General features: G+C 42.4%; 1 non-coding gene across 1 annotated transcript; it reads right to left on the reverse strand.

The window, feature by feature from the left end:
• Positions 1–1,413: 1,413 nt before the first annotated feature.
• LOC113912060 lies at positions 1,414–1,520 on the reverse strand. Its single transcript, XR_003516688.1, has one exon. It is a non-coding gene; the product is annotated as a U6 spliceosomal RNA (small nuclear RNA).
• Positions 1,521–4,377: the final 2,857 nt, after the last annotated feature.

Below are 4,377 nucleotides of genomic sequence, written 5' to 3' on the forward strand. Positions count from 1 at the left end.
AAGGACACTCTGAGGTATTTCAGCGACAGGAAGAGCCAGAAAGAGCCACCGCCCATAGGGGTTGAGGAACAAAGAGAAAAGGTTGCGTTAGAAACTTGGAGAAGAGGTCCCAGAGCTGGTACAGGGGTCCTGCCCAGATGGCGCTCGTGCCTCTTAGAGCCCCAGTGAGGCTGGTTCGGGGGTGTAGGGGAAAACCTGCAAAAGGCCTAGCTGCTGCTGCAGGAAGAACTGTTGCTGGAAGGAGCCCCACAGGAACGTCCAACAGGAGGAAAGGCCTGCCGTCTCCCCGTAGCGCCTCCTTCTGGAAGAGCTGCCGAGGACCAGCAAAGCGGAACCGGTTTGCAGCCTCAGCCCTTGGCCCCTAGACAAACCCGGAGGGGTGGGTTTGAGACTGAGAGCCAACAGTCTAATAACCAGTCCTGGCAGCAATGGGAACAGGGCCCACTACAAGCGGGGAAATAGTTTAGGCAAAGTGGTGTAACAATATCTGCCATGTCCACGCGTCCTCTTTGTATCATTTTCCTCCTTCGCCCTTTAGTCCTCACAGTGACCTGAGGAAATCAGTGCTGTTATTCACCTGAGGCGAAGGCGCAGCAGGGTAGCTTCGGGGAGACAACCGCCCCACACTTACCCGGCCCCCGAGGGCAGAACGGGGATCTGCTCGCAGGACTGTCCGGCTGCAGAACTCTGGCCTCACAGGAGGCACAGTGCTTGCCGAAAATGGGCTCGGTGCGCCCGAGCCGCCAGGTGACTGGTTTGACTAGAAAGGTGGACATAGATTCGGAAAGGTGATTTTTGGCTAATTTGTGGAGGGGCAAGGGATTTGGGCCTTTTAGGCAATGGGAACGAGTGACAATTTTGGAATACGGCAATGAAATGGTGGAAACTTTATTTAGAGAGATTTATTTGGAATGAGCAAGATGATTTGAAGAGAGAGGAATCTGGGCCAGTGAGGCTTATTAGGAATTATAGTAATTTAGAAAGGAGGTGATATGGCCTTGGTTTGGGTGGTGGCAATGAGAAAGAAAAGGGAGAAATGTGTGGAAGAAAGAAAGAACGAGAATGGAGAGACACAGATATTGCACGAAAAGTAGAACTCAAAGATAATTCTGAAGTTTTTGGGTGTAGATAACTAGCAGAACGGTACTGCCTTTCGAAACAAATTCTGGGGATTCTGGAATGCCTTTCCTTTAAGAATGTGGCCTCTGCCTGGGCGCCCTGCCCATCCCCCAGCAACCATGATAGCATGGGGCCCCCAGCTCCCTGCTGAATCTTCCTGGATTATCATCAGCAAAGTTGATAATTTAGAATTGAGAGGTAACTACTTATTGTGTAGTCAGGGAAAATATTTGACTGGAGATGAGGAACTGGATTTTGTCATCCTGTTATTGCTGTGTATTTTACTTTTTTTTTTTAAATATGAAATGCTTCACGAATTTGCATGTGATCTGTGCACAGGGACTATGCTAATCTTCTCTGTATGGTTCCAGTTTTAGTATACATGCTGCCAATGCAAGCACACTGTGTATTATACTTTGTCCGAATTAGTTAACAGTGTGGCTAAGAGAGTTTATTGGGATAATGGATATCAGTGGCTCTCTAACTTGTTTTCATCATAATCACCGGTGGAAGTTTTAATTGTGCACTTCGTAGAAGAGTGGCACGTTATATTTCAGTGGTCCCCAGCTCACCTAGAGGGTAGGTACTGAAGTCAGCACTTAAGGCAAAGGATAACCAAAACTACCCTTGAAATTCCCTTATAAAGATAGGAAGGTAGTGGAGCTCTGCTCCCAGTTCAACACAGTTTTTCCTCCAGTGTTAAAACAGATTGCTTCTTCTCCGGGCCCTTACGAGATGGTTGGTTTGTGTTTAAAAAGGGCCATTTGTGCCTAAAAACAGTATCTTTAATCAAACTTCACACCCAGAGGGCCTAGAAGCTCAAGTTGAGAGAGGCTCTGGCTTAGTAGCAAGGAGGCTACGTGAAGGAGGTTTTCACAGTAGGAGGGCTGGCCTATTCCAGGCTGCTGTATCTTACCTGAGGGCAGTGGGCCCAGAAGAGCTGTTCAGGCTGGTGTATCTGGGTACCAGAACTAGTGGGTACAGGAATGAAGACACAAGTCCCTCTGGAGCAGACTCCTTCCATTATGAGAGCAATCATTTGTGTGGCTAGTCTTAGTTATGGGAATGTCAAGGCACTAGACTCTCCTTGCCTAGGAAATAGATGTAACAGAATTTTTAAAAACTTTCTGTGGCTTATCAGTTTGCAAAAAGAGCCCTGGAGGCTTCTGTACGGAAATGAATGCAAGACCTCATGCTCTTCTTCTGGAGCTGAAATTAGAGAAACCTGCTTTTAAGAGTATGGCACTGGGGAGCCTGGGTGGCTCAGTCGTTAAGCATCTGCCTTCAGCTCAGGTCATGGTCCTGGGATCGAGCCCCACATCGGGCTCCCTGCTCAGCGGGAAGCCTGCTTCTCCCTCTCCCACTCCCCCTGCTTGTGTTCCCTCTCTCGCTGTCTCTCTCTCTCTGTCAAAAAATAAATAAAAGTCTTAAAAAAAAAAAGTCAGAGTTTTGTTAACTTTAGGAAGTATTTAGAAAGTAATGAGTAATGGTCTTCTACTCTTATATTTTAATTAATGGGGGTTATTTTCATTAGATTAACCCTAAGAAGTCAATATTGTCATCTATTTGTGTCTCTCAGGAACACTTCTACAGTAATTTTCCAATTGTAATCAACTCACAAAGCATCCTTGGCAAAGGGTTAGCTTGCATACTTATGCAGAGATTCAAAGTTAGATATTATCTTGATGTGTACTGTGTATCATGCTTGATGGGACTTTTTTCTGAGGATGTAAATCAGAAATTCCTTGCAGATCAGTGGAATCATTCACTTATTCTTTTATTTTAAAAGAATACTAATTTATTGAATATTTGCTACATGCCTGGTGCTCTATAGTTGAATCAAGAGTGAGAAGTAAAAGGGGATTGGTGCAGGAAAAGGGAGGGAGGGAGGGAAAGGAAACAATCCTAATCATCCTTGGCTGGTCTTGTATTAGAATTGTAGCTTTATAAATTAATTTTAGTAAAAAGTTGACAGTTTACAATATTAGGTCTATTATAATCTCTTTATTCAAAGTATCCCTTATTTCCATTACTAAGGTTTTTTAGATTTTTTTCTTATAATTCTACACAATCATTATTGTTTATATCCAGATATTTATATTGCTACTATGAGCAACAGAATCCTAACCAGTTTCCCCACTTTTAGTCTAAGTCCTCCTGCATCCACACCTACAAATCTATTCTCCTTTTAGATTGATTGAAGAGTTTTAAAATTATTTTTATTCCTTACTAAAGAGGAAATTGTACATTTTTGCCTTAATAGTTATCTTTAAAATTGTGACATGCTTACCTAACAATGCCTAAAGTTTATAATATTTCTTCCCTACTTCCCAACAATATAAACAAATTTAAAATACTTAATTTTGGGGCCTCCTGGGTGGCTCAGTTGTTAAGCATCTGCCTTCGGCTCAGGTCATGATCCCAGGGTCCTAGGATTGAGCCCCTCATTGAGCTCCCTGCTCAGCAGGAAGTCTGCTTCTTCCACTCCCACTCCCCCTGCTTGTGTTCCTGCTCTTGCTATCTCTCTGTCAAATAAATAAATAAAATCTTTTAAAAAATGCTTAATTTTGGTCACTTCCTTTCCATCTCGATATGTTACCAACACTTTATTTCACCTAGTTCTGTTACCAGAAATGAGTAATTCCTAGTTATTGTATGAAATTGTAAATTTCACTGCATGTATACAAATTTATTTACTCAACTTTTCCCCTTGCATTTCTTCTGGAAAATATTTGCTCTGAAGTTCCTATAGATGAGCTCTGTTCTTGGTAGATTTTGTTTGTCTGAAATGTCTTTATTTTACTCTTGTTCTTTAATGATAGTTCAGCTGGATATAAAGTTATAGATTGATTCCCACCCCACCCCCCCTGGGTTTTGAAAATATGATTCCAGTGCCTTCTTGTTTTCCATCACTGCTCTGGAAATGTCTACTTTTGGCCTGATTTTCTTTTCTAGGTAACTTGTTTTTCTCCTTGGTAGCTTTTGAAATTTCTTTTTCTTCTACTCTCTGCATTTTTGCAACAATATATTTTTGTGTGGATTTATTTTGTTTTGGAACTGCTTGGAACTTGTGCTTCTTGACACTGAAGATTTATATCTTTCATCCATTCTGGAAATTGCTCATCTTTCTCATTTTCTCTCTTCTTTTTTTTTTTTAAAGGATTTTATTTATTTATTTATTAAAGAGAGAGAGAGCGAGAGCATGCACAAGCAGGGGGAGGGGCAGAGGGAGAGGGAGAAGGAGACTCCCCATTGAGC

Source organism: Zalophus californianus, chromosome 12 (genome assembly GCF_009762305.2).
Source record: "Zalophus californianus isolate mZalCal1 chromosome 12, mZalCal1.pri.v2, whole genome shotgun sequence".
NCBI classification, from domain to species: Eukaryota; Metazoa; Chordata; class Mammalia; order Carnivora; family Otariidae; genus Zalophus; species Zalophus californianus.